Source organism: Morone saxatilis, unplaced genomic scaffold (assembly GCF_004916995.1).
Source record: "Morone saxatilis isolate NCDOM2014 unplaced genomic scaffold, NCSU_SB_2.0 Contig16, whole genome shotgun sequence".
Taxonomy (NCBI): domain Eukaryota; kingdom Metazoa; phylum Chordata; class Actinopteri; family Moronidae; genus Morone; species Morone saxatilis.
In genome coordinates, this window is record NW_023339718.1 from 14,213,014 (window position 1) to 14,218,881 (window position 5,868).

Here is a 5,868-nt window from a genome sequence, read left to right on the forward strand (position 1 = left end):
ATACAAAGCATGCAATTGAAGTGTGTACATCCTGTAATGCTGCAGACAACTCCTACACATTAATGACATTGTATGTAATCACACTGCTGTGTTACAGGAATAAACTCCTGAGTTCGGTAACTAGCTTTTACGGTAATTTTGTGCATGTGTGAGTCTTGTAATGAAGATGGTGGCATGTTTGTGCCAAAGTAGGTTTGGTTTCAGGTGATTATCACACTGATATATCCTGATAGGTCTTGGAAAAGCTCATCATGTACCAGCCTGGCTTTAGTGTGTGCCCTCTGTATGATTCTAGTGGGTGGAAGCATAATTATCTCAATATTCTGCCTGACTGAAAGTACACTAAATACTTTATTGACATCATGTGTAGGGGTGCAGATGAACACCCACATGCAATAGATACCAATTAAAGATATTCAAAGCATATAGGGTGAGTCAGAGTCAGTCTGTGATGTGTCTGCAATACGGAGATAGTTAAGAGACACAACACTTGGCTTAAAAAAACTTGTGAAATTTTCATGCCTATTGCTATATTTCTGTGATGTATTGTAAATCATCAATTCCATTAGGATTGGGCAGTTGTGTGTGATGGAGGGCTGAGAGTATGCGGCAGCCTCTCACCACTCCTCCTCACCATCAGTGCCAGCCCTCTCTTCCCACAAAGTATAGGCAAGAAGATGAATAAAGTGGCTACACCAAAGAGGAATTTTGATGTTGATGAAGTGGCCCTGTCATAAGTGATGTAGCCCAGATTTACATTACACCTTGTAGCCATGAAAGCTGTAGGAGTGCACACCCAGGAAATGAATGCCATGTTCCTATTTCATCCAAAATGCCAGCCTTACTATACGGCCTTCATAGTGAATTATTATTAAAGCTACAAAAATTAATATGTTTATATTAACAAATAGATCACATTGTTATGTGTATGTGAACGTGGTCACTCATTGTGATTTATCACCTGACTTTGTGGTTTACCTCAGCTCTCTTTTAGCTCATTGTTTTGGTTTTCTGCTCCACAGGCTGTTCTTATCAACCTTGTTTTTAACAGCAGCAGCAGCAGCAAGGTCTGAACCCACTGTGTACTACTTGCCCAGCACCAATTAGCAGAACGTCAAAGTAAGCAACTAGCTGGAGATCATAGTTGAGAATTTAGCAGCTGAGGGGCCAGATATTTACCTCAGGGCTTGGCAGAGATCAAAACAGAGCTAAAAGGAGAGTGAACATTGGACTTACATTCATCAAGTGGGCAGAGACATGACTCCAAATGAATGATAATGCTGATCTGCATCTGTTGGATGTGTAAATAGGCACATGATTGCTAACACATTCCACATAACTACTTCATGAGATAATAATATGTCAATGCTGTGTTTTCACTGTGTTCCACTGCCCCAAAGGGGCCATGAAATTAATCAATTCAGCTATAATAAAGGAACCAAAGAGCTTAACAACAGCTAAAAATAGGAAAACAAGGGAGACCCATCAAACATACTGTGATTTATTATGCACATTTTGTCAATGTTTTGTTAATTGTGTTTTGTCAGTGGCATTATATGTTGTGTGTAATCCCATTAAGACCCCCTGCTTTGAAACGGAAAAAGCTCCCTGGGGAGGAAACACCTGTGCCTTATCCAAAGGACACTTCAGGAGCAGAATGGGTTTTCATGTCACAGAGGGAAATTGGAATGATTTTTAGACTTTTAGGGCTCATCCCAAGAGATTTCACTGATTAACATACCTTCACCCAGGGAGTAATCAGTAAATTACCTTGGATGAATATCAAATCCATTAATGCCTGGTCAATACTTGTATGCGCCTACAATGGAGATAATCCTTGCCCAGGTGTCTTGGAAATAAGTATTTTCTCATTAAATGGGCAAAGAGAGATTTGAGATGCACTGAACGCTTGATGTCGGGAGCACAATCAAGTGTGTGCAGCTCTTCATTTCCCAATCTGTTTAAACTGGCTCAGTAATACACCACAGCGATACAGAGAGGATGCATACTCACAGAGAATCACAAGGCTTACCATTCAGTCAAGTTAGATTAATTCTATTATGCATTCTATTGGCACGTTTGGTTTCGTATCGTCTCGGCTCTACAGCTTCTTGCTCTTTGATATTTGAGATAACTGTCCATGAGTCTGTTATCTGTGTGGCCCTATAGTGTTCTTTTAGCCTCTACTTTAGACAAGCTACAGTTTATCTGCCTTGGCTTGATGACCTGCCCTGTCTGAAGCAGCCAGGCCACAGAGAGTGGTGTTAGTAGTGCAACTCAAACAAAAGGGTGGTCTAAATCCACAATAAGCTTAAACATAACATCCTTTGACCTTATGGGGTTAAAGGTCAAGCTGGGAGCCGAGAAAGTCATAGCTTCAAGCAAATCACTGCAAATTATAACAGATAATAAAATGTATCAGTATGCCCATTGATACATTTTATATAAAATAAGAAACCTTTCATGATTTGACACACTATGCTTTAAATGGCAAAAGCTAATCTCTTCACAAATTGTCCTTTATTGTGCATGATAAATGCACAACTACATGGTTATTCTGCAATGATTAGTTATAGTTATATTATAGTTATATTCAAAATAAAATAACCCCCATATCCTCGTGTCCCAATTGCACACTACGCATTGATACTAGGAAAAAGTATTTACTCACCTTTCTAATTTACTGTGTTGGCAGTAAATAAAGGGGCATTGATGAGGATTTATTAAAATACAGAAATAACATTTCTATGATTCTATGAAAAGTATTACAAATAGTGGGCTATATACTATAAAGTAAAGAAAGTATACTCAAGGTAAACCAGCTTTGGAAAAGTTGGTCGCGTAAGTGGTGGTCAAACCTCAGGAAAGAAAGCAAACAGTAAGAGGACCTTGAATTGGGATTGTTTATTCAAACTACTATTCTCAAGGTCAAGAATTAACTTCGGAGCTTCAGTGCTTGTATTTGTATTTGTATCAGCGTTATTTCTGGACCACTTGTGGTATGTGCACTCAATTTGGCCTTGCACTTTGCCACATGCTAAGTAGAGTCAAGGGCGACCCAGGAGGCTGCAGGAGGACCACTGTTGAATTTCTATTAGGGGATAATACAAAAGAATAAATATATTAAAAAAAAAAAGTATTAATATGTAGGCCTATAAGCAGTGGTGTAGTGATTATTTTTAAGTCTGCATTGGGTGTACCCACTTTTGCTATGCTCATCATTCTGTAGTGCCAGCGGATTTTTCTTTCCCAGGATGGTGAAGGCGATGACATCCAATTTTACTTCACTCAAAATGCATAATTACTGTATGTAGTCCCTTTAGTCTCTGGGCATGTATTGATTCTTCTGTGGCTAATGTTGATTTCATACTGGTCCTTACTGCCTGAAGTCAGCAGCAGAAGTAAAGTACTGACAATGTGTGAATACTATTGGCCCGTTTTAGGGTGAGTTAAATATGCAGGAGTAGTCTCAAGTCACTGTTTGTATCTTTAAAAACAAAATGTGGCGCATAAATTAAGAGTATACCCACTTCTCTGATTACCAATACACCACTGCTTATAACAGCAACTTTAAACAACACAAATAAACACATGCTATAACTTTTAATCGTAGTACACATCAGCAAGATGATATGTCACTTCCGGCAACCATCTTTGTTTGGATTAGGAGGCGCAATTTGGAAAACTTAAAAAAACAACAACACACGTTTCTTATAAGTTAGTGTTCTTAAAGTGCAGCAGTCTGACTGTACACCCTCATCGATAAGGATCATAGAAACAGCTTCAAAGCTACGGTAAGTGTTGTTAAACGACCTTATCGGTTGGCCAGGGACTGGAACAGGTGTGGTAACGTTGGTTACCGTGTGACGGACGGCTGCTAGGTAACGCTGGCTGACGGGTTCTAGCTTCCAGGGTTGGTTGTGGTGCAACGGGAGCAGCCAGGAGAGCACCGAGGAGAGCACCGTGAGACAGCTGAACGGGTGTTTTTATATTCGGACAAAAGGTATTCACATTGTTTTCAAGACTGTAAAATGCGCCATGGGCCGTTGTGTTTGTTTGACAAAAACACGCTAAAACGTTAGCTGTTAGCTCAGTTAGAAAAGCATGCTTTGGGCAGCATAGTGTCATCTTGGTATTGGTTTATTGGTTACGCCACCTGGCTTTTGTGTCTTGAAAAACTATGCATCTGCAAAATTTCTTTGGGTAATCGCTCGTCTAAGTTTAACTTCACAGCTGCGTGTTACACAGGTTATATCAAACTTTAAATATAGTTTATTATCAGTTGTAAATGGCTGCTATAAGCCAGCGTTTTGGGCCTGCAAGAACAGGTCAGGTTCTTGGTGGCCATAAAATACTACCTTGGCGCCTTTCTCTTATTGTCTTGTAGGCTTTGCAGTATTTACAGGTGTTGGTTATGCAGGGAAAAACTGACCGTGCATCTAGGCTTGTTGCTGACGATGTTTAAACTATAATTCTTTGTTTTTCACCCTCCAGTGAGAACAGAAATTCATTTCTGTGTAGGCAGTACTTTGTTAAGTTGAAATGCTGTGTAAGACTGTAGCAGGACATAGATCCAGTTTTGGACAAGGCTAAGTAAAAATAGCAAAAGGCAATAACAAGCCAAATAGATTGACTGTAGGAGGGGTTTGCTTTTCTTTCTCTTGACATGTTTCATCAACAATAACAAAAGCAAATAGTCATGTGTGATTTATTTCTCAACACTAATGATGTTAAAGTCAGTTTAGTATTTTAGGGGTCAGATGTTTAATCCATGATATTCAATAAATGCACTACTGTACAATGATGACAATAATAATAATAATAATAATAATAATAATAATAATAATGATGATGGTGAAGGCATTTATTAAAATATTACACAACATAGCTTAATTTTTAAAAATATACTGAGCATAATCACTTTGATAAATGTGATCTTTTCTTATTTTTATAGGTCCACACACCTGCTAAATGATTGAAAGACTGCTGTGGGAAGAGGTAGGGGCCAAGGTTGGTTGACAGACAGACCAGTATCAGCATACCTTATTTGTTCCAATCTGTTATCGGTCGTCTGTGGCTTACGTCTTCACCTTCACTTCAGGCTCGCAATGTTCTTTACTCCAGGCACACAGAGATGTGACAGATCAGTTGCACAGCTATGACTGATTACCTTTTTGTTATCTGCTTGCTTTTTGATATGGTTGACGAAAAAATACCAATCATATTGTTTTGCTTTGTACAAGAGTCACGACTAATACCAATATTATGTCTGAGATTACACTTGTTTGTGTATTTCTTTGCTGAATCAGAGAATTCAACGCTCTTAAGAGAATTTTTTCGCTTGCTTTTAACAGTCCTTTACCCATCTGTGGGGCCTTCACACTTTATACATATTTGCTCATCAAGTGCCAGAATTCTGGCCCGTAAAATTCAGGTCAGCATATAAAATAAAACGGTGGTGCCTTTTTTTTGTTGATGTTTGAGGTATTTCCTTAAAGTGTTATGTGCTTTATAGTGTTTGAATCAGAAAACTCATGAGATTTCCTTAGGTTTTTTTTAAAGAAGGAAAATGTCCAAATTCTTTGATTTCAGCTTCTCAAATGTGAATATTTTTTGGTTTGTTTAGTTCTTTATGACAGTAAACTGATTATCTTTGGGTTGTGGACAAAAAAAGACATTTGAGGACGTCAGCATGGGCTTCGGGAAACAGTAATCAACATCTTTCACCATTTTCTAACATTTAATGTAAGGGTGCTCTAATCAGGGTTTTTGACAATCACTAGAAGAAGTATTGTCCGATACCGATCACCAATCACTAGGTCTATTTAAAGCCTTACTGTACGCACACACCTACACCTTTCTCTCACA

The 5,868-nt window shown here is 38.6% G+C and overlaps 1 protein-coding gene across 4 annotated transcripts in view; it reads left to right on the plus strand.

The window, feature by feature from the left end:
* The first annotated feature begins 3,644 nt into the window (after positions 1–3,644).
* The window catches only part of gpat2 (glycerol-3-phosphate acyltransferase 2, mitochondrial), a 105,951-nt gene continuing 103,727 nt past the window's right edge, over positions 3,645–5,868 (plus strand). Inside the window, exons 1-2 of one of the 4 annotated variants that reach the window (XM_035657889.1) lie at positions 3,645–3,794; positions 4,955–5,010. The gene's annotated coding sequence lies outside the window, so the exon portion shown is untranslated. Of the gene's footprint in view, positions 3,795–3,873; positions 4,004–4,954; positions 5,011–5,868 lie in introns of those variants that run through there. The other 3 variants (XM_035657891.1, XM_035657888.1, XM_035657890.1) reach the window with 3 other exon arrangements.